This window comes from Engraulis encrasicolus, unplaced genomic scaffold (assembly GCF_034702125.1).
Source record: "Engraulis encrasicolus isolate BLACKSEA-1 unplaced genomic scaffold, IST_EnEncr_1.0 scaffold_274_np1212, whole genome shotgun sequence".
NCBI classification, from domain to species: Eukaryota; Metazoa; Chordata; class Actinopteri; order Clupeiformes; family Engraulidae; genus Engraulis; species Engraulis encrasicolus.
In genome coordinates this window covers 32,501-45,376 of record NW_026945560.1, presented here as the reverse complement: position 1 = coordinate 45,376, position 12,876 = coordinate 32,501, and the positions used below count along the sequence as shown (strand labels likewise).

The 12,876-nt window shown below is 43.1% G+C and overlaps 2 long non-coding RNA genes across 2 annotated transcripts; one reads left to right on the top strand and one right to left on the bottom strand.

The window, feature by feature from the left end:
- Window positions 1–3,043: 3,043 nt before the first annotated feature.
- LOC134442978 (uncharacterized) lies at window positions 3,044–3,895 on the top strand. The gene is made up of 2 exons (XR_010033525.1): window positions 3,044–3,082; window positions 3,762–3,895. It is a non-coding gene; the product is annotated as an uncharacterized LOC134442978 (long non-coding RNA).
- A 1,013-nt stretch (window positions 3,896–4,908) lies between these two features.
- LOC134442982 (uncharacterized) lies at window positions 4,909–6,245 on the bottom strand. Its single transcript, XR_010033528.1, has 3 exons — window positions 6,004–6,245; window positions 5,324–5,421; window positions 4,909–5,172 (listed from the first exon to the last, which is right to left on the bottom strand). It is a non-coding gene; the product is annotated as an uncharacterized LOC134442982 (long non-coding RNA).
- Between the last annotated feature and the right edge of the window lie 6,631 nt (window positions 6,246–12,876).

Sequence of the window (12,876 nt, the reverse complement as noted above, 5' to 3'; positions counted from 1 at the left end):
AGGGCATTTTTCAAGAGATCAGCGCATGTCCCACACGGAGGTCCATTTGTGCCTGAAAAATTTAACCTATAAACTTCATTCAAAGACTGTTAGAGAGATCACAAGCATGACTCCGATCTGTGAAAAGGACACGTGCCAACTCCTTTTAGTTTTTTTACAACGATGTTGTAAAGACAAAAAACTCATTCTCATTTTCTCCCCAGTTTAGAGCTCAATACTAAGTGTCTTTCAGTCAATCACAACAGGTGCAGCCAGTGAAGGATTCCATTTCAACTGTCACTGTCTCAAGATTCCATTCTTAACGAGCAGGTGCGAGCAAGCATTCTAGAAGTCTATTGTTCAGCTCTGCAATGCAATGTAATATAGTCTTGCTGGACTATGCATGACAATTAGCTGCTTGGCTTAGTGGTAATGCATGCTGCTGCATTAGAGATATGGAGGTTGAGGGTTCGAAACCCACCTGAAGCCATGTTGATTTTCTAAATTATATCATATGCAGCGTTCCTTGGCCGACTTAAAATGCCATGTATATCATTTAGTATGGATGGCAAATGTGCTGAATTACAGATATTGAGGTTGTGGGTTCGAAACCCAGTCAAAGCCATGTTGATTTTCAAAATTACATCATATGCAGTGTTCCTTGGCCAACTTAAAATGCCATGTATGTCATTTAGTATGCATGGCAAATGTGCTGGATTACAGATATGGAGGTTGGGGGTTCGAATCCCAGTCAAAGCCATGTTGACTTTCAAAATTATATCATATGCAGTGTTCCTTGGCCAACTTAAAATGCCATGTATGTCATTTAGTATGAATGGCAAATGTGCTGAATTACAGATATGGAGTTTGGTGGTTCGAACCCCAGTCGAAGCCATGTTGATTTTCAAAATTATATCATATGCAGTGTTCCTTGGCCAACTTATAATGCCATGTATGTCAATTAGTATGGATGGCAAATGTGCTGAATTACAGATATTGAGGTTGGGGGTTCGAACCCCAGTCAAAGCCATGTTGATTTTCAAAATTATATCATATGCAGTGTTCCTTGGCCAACTTAAAATGCCATGTATGTCATTTAGCATGCATGGCAAATGTGCTGAATTACAGATATGGAGGTTGGGGGTTCGAACCCCAGTCAAAGCCATGTTGATTTTCAAAATTATATCATATGCAGTGTTCCTTAGCCAACTTCAAATATCATGTATTGTATGTCATTTAATATCAATCACAAAGGGGCTGTATTACAGATATGGAGGTTGTGAGTTCGAATCCCGCTCGAAGCCATGTTGATTTTCAAAATTATATCATACGCAGTGTTCCTTAGCCAACTTAAAATACCATGTATGTCATTTAGTATATCCCCAAAACACAGAGCTACAACACTTTCAAGATGGCTGAATCCAAGATGGCTGAATTGTTTGGCCCATAACTTCTGACTGGGTGGATGGAGTTTTTCCAAGATTTCTTTTAGCTTTGTTTTCTCAATAGTACTTTGTTTCATCTCTGCCCCAAAAGGCAAGCCCGCTTCCAGCATTTTCTGTGAGAATGCATTTCTAGTTAAAATTGCATCTTTCCAAGTACCCCCTGCAGTATGCTCGCGTACCCCTAGTGGTACACGTACCCCTGGTTGGGAAACACTGCTCTATGGTAACAGTGAAAACGAGAGGCACATAATGTGTGGTATGTACTGTATGCCACAGTGTCGAGACGGATGTGATTGGGGGGGGGTGGGGGCAGTCTTTGGCTTTGTCACTCCTACAGGCATGTACTTGACACTATTATCTCTACAGCTTGCTGCTACTATAATTATATAGACATGTATTTTTCCACTGATCTACAGTTTATACAGTATTTGTTATGGCATGAGGGGTGTGTGTGTGTGTGTGCGCGTGCGTGTGCGTGAGTGAGTGAGTGAGTGTGTGTATGTGCGTGCGTGCATGTGTGTGTGAGAGTGTGCGTGTGTGTGTGAAAAGTAGAGGTGCACCGAAAATTCGGCCGCAGAAAATATTCGGCCGAAAACGCAAAAAAAGACACTTTCGGTTTTCGGCCGAAAGCCAATTGAGTGGCCGAATCGGAGGCCGAATAGATAATGAATTGAAAACGGGCATTAATTACACTAATTTCAGTTCTACTCTAAGACTTCAAATGCACATTTATTTTCTTTCAAAACTTTTGATAACTTTTAACTGATTTGTAATATTCGGTTTTGGTTTCAGTGATTAATTATTATTCGGTTTCGGTTTCGGCCACAAATTTTAATTTCGGTGCACCTCTAGTGAAAAGATAAAAGGGCATCAGCATGGTTCCCTGAATCTTCCAAAATAGCATGACCCCCATCTGTTCAATCAATCAAGTCAGCCAGAATACATATCCTGGTTATTGTGTTTAGTGTGTGTGTGTGTGTGTGTGTGTGTGTGTGTGTGTGTGTGTGTGTGTGTGTGTGTGTGTGTGTGTGTGTGTGTATACGTGTGTAAGGAAGGCTTTTGTGTGGGGTGATGGAAAGGCGAGAGGGAGCGGGGAGATTACATAATTAAAATGCTTGTCAATTAGCACTGCTTGCCACGCATCGCTGGAATAATGAAACACATTCGTTTAAGCTTCGTTTTTTTCCAGCCTGGCGCTAACGAGACTGGCTGCGTAGCGTAGCGACCTAATAATATTACAGACAGGCAGGCAGGCACACAGGAGGCCTCAGACAGGGCTGGCTCTGTGTGTGTGTGTGTGTGTGTGTGTGTGTGTGTGTGTGTGTGTGTGTGTGTGTGTGTGCGTATCAGGGATTCTGGCTTGTCACTTCAATTCCACACTGGCAGTGTCATTCCCACACACACACACACACACACACACACACACACACACACACACACACACACACACACACACACACACACACACACACACACACACACACACACACACACACACACAAACAAAAGGACAAAATACATACTTGCTGAAATACTTGGGGCACAGACAATTGGGTATCCATGATTTGCATGTGACGTCAAACGTTCTAGTGGACGGCTACTGGACGGCAAAATGGACCATCAAACTAGCCTACTCAAGTAGCTGGATGAGCACCACGGTAAGTTTCTCATTTGCCATCCCTCATATCATAATTTGTCTCTTAATTCGTGAACGCTAGTTAATTTAAGTCTTTTTCTGTGAGGTCAATATAAGATGCTTTCCATGATTAACGTTAATTATCAGCATCATTGCGCTATGATGGACGTATGCTAAGATATTGCAGGCTGTAACATAAACACGGAATTCATAAAGCTCTTGGTGAATGACGTTCATACTGTTAAGGTTCAAATGTAAAAATAAACCATGTGTAGGCCTACATCTCTAGCGCTGATTTCCCAAGTAGTAGGCCTACTCTCCAGCATGATGCTGTCATGAAATGCCAATCACCTTATCCATGCTGGCCCATTTATAATGACATGCATAGGCCCACCAGTGTCGATGTTGTTGTCAATAATATGAAGTCCACCACTTTGTTGTGTTGTCATCCAAATTGTCTGCCCTCTGAAATCAGTCACACACAGCAGAGGCTTAATGGTTTGGGAAGTGGTATTAAGATTAGAGGGTTGCAGGTTCAAATCCCATCCTACACCTCCCTTCACCTCCCATCCAGGCTGAAGTAGGCCTACCCTTGAGCTAGGCACCAAGCCCCATGCTGCAGGGACAGTTAACAATTCACTGTGAGTAACGAAGTTGCTTTGGATAAGTGTCAGCTAAGTGTTATCTTTCTGTTTCTCCAGATGAGAAGAGCGATGATCTGATGTCATGACACATTGGATGTATGGAAGAGCCAGAGGTCCAGCACACCAAGTCAAGTTTAGCCGATTTCAACCTCTTAATCACACCAACTCAATGTAGTAATCAGTTCATTCAATGGCTCAAATACTTTATTTTTAGACACAAAGTACAAATACATTTCAAGGTTATGTATTGTGGGGTGGACATGTACAATAGACATGCAAGTACTTATTTATATTAATAAATGGTTATCTGAACTAGGCCTGTAATAGTCAACCCATTGATGCTGGATGCTGTGTACACCTACACGTTGTATTGACCTAGGTGCCTGGAGCGACACAGCATTCAGGCATGACATATTAGATTTTTTTAGATTAAAAATGTGGGCATGTTAGAGCTGAATTAACATGTTCTAATGCAAGAGGATGGTCTTAGCTTTTAAAACTCATATCATGTCTGTATGTGCTTCAGAGATTTATTTAGTTATTTGGGGGGTTTATAGGATGAGGACACCTTTCTTAAAAAGGGCATAGGCAATTAGCTGGCATTTTGGTGCCGGCTGAAATGGGTTAATATTATTTACATACAGCACTATCCCCATACCAGTATACCCATGTCACCTGAGATATACATTTAGTGGAGACAATATAATTAGTTAGACTAGACTGAAGATTGACAGGCGGTCATGGGTAAGTGGTTAGAGTGTCAGCCTTGTATCCCAAAGGTTGCCGGTTGGACTCCCGACCCACCAGGTTGGTGGGGGGAGTTAAGTAATCAGTGCTCTCCCCCATCCTCCTCCATGACTGAGATACCCTGAGCATGGTACCGCCACACTGCTCCCTTGGGGCGCCATTGGGGGCTGCCCCCTTGCACGGGTGAAGCATAAATGCAATTTCGTGCAGTGAACACTTGTGTGCTGTGTCACAATGTCAATGGGAGTTGGAGTTTCCCAGTTGGGCTTTCACAGAAAATGTTCTACGTTGTTGTATTAGTACAATAAAATAAGCAAGACATGTCTGGATGGACTTCATCATTTCAGTTATTTATTATCACAACTACTCACCATCAATGACAACCAGGGCTCACCAGCCAACCAGCCAAATGCTGGGAAAATTAAGTGTTGCTGGTAGAAAAGAAAATGTACTTGGCACTTTGACCCATTATTTAATGTACCGGTATGTTTGGAGATTAACATACTAGCCATTTTGGCTACTAGTGAATAAAAAAAGTTAATTTAGAGCCCTTCTGAAAACTCCAACAACTGGTACAGGTGATCAGTGCATCAGGGGAGGAATGTAAGGGTAGGCCCGATGGATGAGGGGAACAGCATCACTGATGGTGAGGTCCTGGTGCTGCTGCAAAGCCAAAGCGAAAGAAGCCTCTCTGGACACCTCTTCATGTTGGCTCCCCCATCTAATTAGAAAAAAAGAAAAGACAAACATGCTATTTAAATGAATCTAGCCATGCATTGTAATGTACTCCCTTGGCAATATTGTCTGAATTAAAATGTGATGTAAAATGTCAGAAAATAACACTCATCCCAACTTACTAGTCATGTATTTACCTGTGCTGCTGGGATGCAATTCTTGGACGTCATCCTGGCCACCATGACTCATGGTTTTAGTTTGGGTGCTGACCACCTGACTGATGAACCTGCAATTACTAAACAATAAAAACAATAAAAGATAAATAACAGGTTTGTTGTGCTTTTCTTTCTCTTGTGAAGGTCATCTTTTCAAATGATTTATTTAATCAAATCAAATCAAAATTATTTAATCAAAGTATGTAACCGACATTCTGTCCTATGTGTTTCTACACGTGCAATGTAATGCAACACCGATTTGAAACATTGAAGTATGTCAAGTCAGCTTTTATTGTCACTTTATTTATGGTCATACAAGGGAAACGACGTTTTCTCTCTACCATGCCAGGACATAGACAGGACTGACACAGACAGACAGAAAGTGCAAGACAGGACAGGTAGCAGTGATGGACTGGTAACATAAGTGGTCAATAATAATACAGTACAAATGAACATATTGGACATGTAAACAGAAGATAAGATATAGAATTATATTTCACAATAGCCTACATTGTGCAGACGTGGCTGAAACAACAATGAAATCCACTTGGATGAAACGAAGCGAGAGAATTCAAGTTAAGCTACAAGAGATGAAAAGATTTGCTATTCAAAACACCACTTTGCGAAATGCCTGACACAAAAATGTACCAGCATTATCTTACCTGTGCCATGCCACGAAGAAGAGGATGCAGCCGCGGTGCCCAGCCACCAATGAAGAAACGGTGCATGAATGTGCTTATTTTGCCAATGCAGCGGTTTGGTTTGAGTTCACAACTTTACTGAAGAAAATAAACACGGGATAAAAAATACATCGCAGGCAGAGTAAGTTCATGGCTGGAAGCAAGCAACAACTTTCTCTTCTTCTCCCAGATTCTCGTACCGCCCGTCCCCGTTATGCCATCTAGTGGAGCAGAATACATTTGAATAAATCTATGATTTGAACATAGGCTATCCACTGTGGCCAACCTAGCCTGATAACGGCAGGTACATATCCCGTTAAAAAAAAAATACAAGAACTACGTGTTTCTTTGGTATTTTATGGTCAAAGTTGTCTTCGTCTGCATAATTCCTATGTACGAATGTGTACTTCTGCCGTCCAGCAAAATCGATTACGTAATATTGTGACGTCAATGCAAATGATGGATAATGTATTAGGAATATAAATGGGGCATTTATAATAAGGTATTTAAGTTACTGCAATACCCTCTACGCTCACTGACAGAGTTAAGGATTATGAAGTATCGCCCAACCCACATACAGTACATACGGTAATCATCTAACGTAGTGAGACACTCAATACATAATATCACCATAATCTATATACCATATAATATATACCATAATATTGGGGTTTTAAGCAGCCAAATATTTTATACAGAGGTGGCAGAGGCCGCATAAAATTGCAAAAAAGTTAATTTAAAATGTCATGTACATTTGCCATGGTGTCCTTATGATTTAAGATGTTTAAAGGTGCTCTGTGCACTGATGCAAGAGGAAGCTGCCTGCATTCTCTGAAAGGGATGTTTGGGTGCTAACCCGGACTGTATCCAAAAAACATAAAACCACAGCCGTCCAAATCACGGTAGAATTAAATGTGCACCTCAACTCTCCTGTTTCCACCAGAACGGTCCATCGAGAGCTCCACAGGGTCAATATACACGGCTGGTCACCCAAACATCCCTTTCAGACATAGCTTCCTCTTGCGTCCACAGTTAATCCTCTCGGATGTGGTTCATCCGTCTTGGTGGTATGCAGACATTACCTTGAATACCGTGGCTCTTGATACATCACAAAGCCTACTGTCTTGGTCAAAGATGCAACAGTTACACGCGCATCAAGAATTTCTCCTTCTTGAACTCTGATATGTCATCCATAATGTTGTGTGCATTGCAAACTTTTGAGCAAAAGTGTGCTCATATGCTATTTGACTCTTCACACTTCACTTTACTGGTGCAATGTGCAATTAATGAAGATTGGCCAACAGGCTGGTCCCATTTTAGCCATGAAACTTCCCACACTAAAATGACAGATGTTTCAGTTATTTTGTCCAACCCCTGTATATTGCCAATGGTAAATACAAGAGAGACTGTTAGTTACCAGGCTTAAAGGTAAGGTAAGGTTAGGTGGGGGGCAATCGCTATTCCGACATACCGCTATTCCGACATACCGCTATTCCGACAGCCGACATACCGTAGGGTTAGGGTTAGGGTTAGGGTCAGGGTTAGGGTTAGGGTTAGGGTAACTGTATGCACTCTCCCTAAACTTAGTAAAAGCTGAGCAACGTAGCACAAACCAAAGAAATTGCATAACTCGCGCCGGTATTCCGACAATAGACATCAATGTCGGAATAGCGACATGTCGGAATAGCGCCACGTAACCGGTAAGGTAAGGTAAAATGTATTTATATAGCGCTTGTCACAGACAAAACAGTCACGAAGTGCTTTACCATAGTGTAAAAAATAAAAATAAAAATAAAATAAGCAATACAAGTAGGCGTTGCCACTCAGCATTATAAAAAGGAAGGCCTAGGTGCTCCCATTTGTCACACGTATACAACTTCCACATCATCAGATAAACATTTTTAAAATAATGTAGGGATAAAAGGATAAAATTAGCAAAAAGCTTGTCTAAAAAGATGAGTCTTTAAAAGGCCTTTGAAACGGTCCAGTGAGGGGGCAAGCCTGAGTTCAGCGGGTAGGTCGTTCCATAAACGGGGTGCTAATGCAACAAATGCACGGTCGCCACGGGTCTTCAGGCGGGTGCGGGGCACAGTGAGGAGGTTCTGGCCGGTTGATCTGAGGGAGCGGGTTGAGGATAGGGGGTGGAGTAGTTCTAGGAGGTAGATAGGGGCCTGTTGCTGGAGGCATCGGTAGGTGATGATGAGGATTTTGAAATGAATTCTATATTGGACGGGAAGCCAGTGGAGGGAGATGAGAATGGGAGTGATGTGGGAGTATCTGCTGGCTCTGGAAAGAAGTCTGGCAGCAGCGTTTTGGATAGACTGTAAGCGGGACAGGGCAGATTTCTTCAGGGCAGGGAAGAGAGAGTTGCAGTAATCAATACGGGAGGAAATGAAGGCATGGATAAGCATTTCAAGTTCTTGGTATGAAACTATGGGCCTCAGTTTGTTAATATTGCGGAGATGAAGGAAACAGGATTTAGTGAGTTGGTTAATGTGGGGCTCAAATGATAAAGCCCCATCAAAAACAACCCCCAAGTTTCTCATACTAGAGCGGACGAAAGGCGCATAGGTGCCTAGATGCTGAAGGATGCTAGGAGTAATGGCTTCTGGTGCAAAGATCAAAATTTCAGTTTTTTCTTTATTTAATTGTAACCAGTTGTCTGCATCTAGGCAGTCTAGTAGACGGGAAATGCAGGGTAAGTCCTCATGGTTAAAACTGAAATGGAGTTGTAGGTCGTCAGCATACATGTGGTAGTTGATTTTAAAGTTGCATAGAAGTTGGCCCAGAGGTAGCATGTACAAGGTGAAAAGAAGAGGGCCCAATACTGACCCCTGCGGGACGCCGCAGGAGAGGGGGGCGGAGGGGGAGAAGAATTCTCCGATATTAACTGCGAAAGTTCTGTCTGACAGATAGGAGACGAACCAGTCTAGGGCGGATCCAGAGATCCCCACCCAGTCATGCAGCCTCTTCGTCAAGATCTGATGGTCGATGGTGTCGAATGCAGCACTTAGATCCAGGAGAACTAGGATAGAGCAGTCTCCTCTGTCCGCAGTCATCTGTATGTCGTTGGTTATTCTGAGTAGGGCAGTTTCAGTTGAGTGCCGTTTGCGGAAGCCTGACTGGAATTTATCAAAAAGACTATTATTATCGAGGAAGGTGGTGAGCTGGTTGGCGACCACTTTTTCCATGATTTTTGACATAAACGGAAGTTTGGAGATGGGTCTATAGTTGTTATGTAGGGCTGGGTCCAAGTTTGGTTTCTTTATGATTGGCTGTATGGAGGCATGTTTAAAGGCACGTGGAAATTGGCCAGAGGACAGGGACAAATTAATAATCCCGGTTATGACAGGTCCAATAGACGGGAGGATCTTAGTAAAGAGGGAGGGAGGTAGGATGTCTTGGGGGCTATAGGACAGGGACATACTCTTCACTAATTTGGAGAGGTCGTCAGAGGTAATTGGGAGGAAGGACTCTAGCTGTATGCAGGGAGGGGAGGGGGATATGCAGCAGGATGGTGGGTTGGGTTGGATACCAGATCTAATAGTTGTTATCTTATCCACAAAGAAGTTGAGGAAAAGATTACAGTCATCCTGGGAGAAACAGGGTAGTGCAGGTGTGGGCGGAGAAACTATGTTGCTGATGGTATCAAAAAGACGTTTGGGGTTGTTTTTGGATGCAGCGATTAGGTTTGCAAAGTATGCTGAGCGTCTATCTTTGATCAGGCCATTTAGGGAGCGTCTGAGCTCGCGCAAGTGTAGGCGATGTACTTCAAGCCCAGATTTCTTCCAGAGTCTCTCATACTTGCGGCACTCTCTCTTTAAGCAACGGACCTCGTCGGATATCCAAGGGTGGGGATTATGGAGGGGCTTCTGCTTGGTCTTCAGAGGGGCAACTGTGTCTAATACGACGGAGCATTTGGCATTAAATGATTCCAACATGTGGTCTACATTGCAAGTGTTAAAACTCGTGTCACTATTAAAATGCGATAAGAAATTATTAATAGCCTTCTGATCGATATGGCGGAGCTGCTTGTGCTTTACAGAAGGGGGAGGGTCAGAGGATAAAAACAGGTTAAAAAATATGCACTTGTGATCGCTAATTGCCAGATCCTCGCAGCGCGTATTTGTTATGGAGAGACCTGTGGAGAGCACCAGGTCCAGTGTGTGTCCCCCAGAGTGCGTTGCGTCGTTCACATGTTGCGTGAGGTTGTGGGATTCAGTGATGTTAATAAACTCATTTGCTATGCGATCGTCACTGTTTACATGGAGGTTGAAGTCGCCCACTATCAATAAGTTATCTATTTTTACCAATGTGGTCAAAAAGTCTGAAAAATCCAGAAGAAACTGTGATGCCGGGCCGGGGGGGCGGTAGATTACGGCACAGTAGAACGGCATCGTGCGCCCTACTTTGGTGAGGAGAAGTTCAAAGGAGGGGTATGAGTCAGTGTTTACTAATTGGCAGGAAAAAACAGAATTCCACACAACCGCAAGCCCACCACCCCGGCCGGTCAGTCGTGGGGAGCAGATGTAGGAGCAACCAGCAGGACATAGCTCATTTAAATGGAAATAGTCCATGTTGTGTTGCCAGGTCTCGGTCACAAACATAAAATCTAGTTTTTCTCTGGTGAACAAGTCATTTAGGACGTGCGCTTTGTTCGCAATCGAGCGAGCGTTTACTAAACTGGCATTTGCAGCTAATGAGGTAGATGGACATGGGGCTGCGCATTCAAGTGGCCGGAGGTTGCGCGTCGGTCCTCTATCGGTACGGGTCATGTTACCATGTCTATGTGTTGGTCGGGTGGAGAGGATTACAGTAATAGGGGAAGGGGCTGGGGCTATGTTAGCCGGGATTAAGCCGGGGTTAAGGGCAGGGGAGTCAGCGAGACCCTCGTGAAAAATATAAGGTGTGGTGCATGGGGGTACCAGGGGAGGGTCCAGCTGATCTGTATGTCAGATGTCAGATAAAAACTCCATCAGGTTAGATGTAAGCTGCTTGGCTCCCCCAGCGCTGAGGTGAAGCCCATCTGAATTAAAGAGGTAACAGTGTTTCCCACAGAAATTTTGGAAACTATGGGGGCAGCCGGGGTTTATTTTGTCCGGGGGGGGGGGTGGTTGGGGGGTGTGCGGGTTGTATTCTTGCAGCGTAAATGCAAAACGGCAAAACAATGACTACAGTATGACATTGGCGCATGGAGAAACTGTAGGCCTGGGCCTATATTCCAGCCATTTATATTTTGAGAAATAAGGCTACATAAGATTTTACCCATGACTTGTATAATAGTAGTACATTGTCATTGTCAAAAAATGCAGTACAGTGAATAATTTCTGTTTACAACACAGTTTCATTCGTCCCTCATGCAGGGGTCTGGGAAACAATAAAACAAAATAGGAGCAGAGATAAGAATTTAAGAGCACTGTGAAATTGTTAACGCATAGATAAAAAGGGTCTTAGAGGGTAGGCTATGCCTTTTCCCCCACACATATCTGTAGGCGTACACATTCTACATGAGGGGTGCTGGTCACAGGGCCAGTTTTTTCCAAATTCCTCCCATTAAAAGGGCTGAACAACATATTACACATTTATGTCTATATTCACATTCATTAAGTTTACACATTAATTTCTATATGCAGCCCGATGTCTCCTCTGCTGTGTCAATGAAGGTCTATCACCAAACTCATTACAACTGTAAAACAAAGCCTAGGGAGTGTTAGTAAACTCATCCCAACTGTCCCTTCTCTGAAGGTTTTTTTTTATATTGCTCCCAAACCCAAGTAAACTACAACAACTTGACTAGGCTTTTGATCCCTGTCTTTCAAGCACTTGTGGTTCTCTCTATAGCAGGGGTGCCCAACCTTTTTTTTAACCAAGATCTACTTTTGAAGTTGATGGTCTGCCGTGATCTACCAAGTCAAATTTAAGGATGTCAGTATGAAAATTTAAGACCACCATTTATTAATCACCATTATTATGAACAAAATGTTTTTAGTAGGCTACTATGGCCGTATCTTTTCAGTGTGTTTTTAAAGTGTGTTGAATAGCCTATCTTTACAAAGCAATGCAGCACTGATAGTATGCAGAGATAATTTCAGTCATACACAAGTCATAAACAACTGAAACAATTTCAAAATGATAAACATTTGGAATATAAAAGGCACATAGGCCCTATTTCTAAAATATGATGAAGCATTATCATGCCTTCAGTGGTATAGGCTACAAATTAAAAAGGGCTCAGAAATTCACCATTTATTATGGGTAAATAGTAGGCTACTATGAGAGAGAGAGAGAGAGAGAGAGAGAGAGAGAGAGAGGGAGAGAGAGAGAGAGAGAGAGAGAGAGAGAGAGAGAGAGAGAGAGAGAGAGAGAACTCATTGGATTGGTTAACACCCCTGCTAAGAGTGACTTCTTCTATGAAGGGGTTTTTTTTCAGCTCTCTGGGACAGTAGCACAGCAAAGGCTTTCTATTGTGAGTTTGGCCAATCGTTTTGTCCACAACTGAAGCAATAAACAGCACAAATTGAAGTGAATTCCATACATGTCAACAACTAACATTTCCCTTACACGCGGCACGCGATGTAAACGCAGTTAGCGATGATGCATGCGACTAGCGATTTGGACGAAGATCCTCGCATATCGGCGTGTCATAACGCATCGTTGCGCACATGTTCTGTTACTCACCCGATGTTACACGTGTGCACACATGAAGTAAGGGTTAACGTTCGGCGAGAAGGTCGCTACCGTGGAATAGCAGCACGACAGAGAGAATCTGTAGACCCCGACGCGGAGCGGAGGGGTCTTGTTCTCTCTGAAGTGCTGCTATTCCACAAAGCGACCGACTCGCCGAAAGTTAACCCG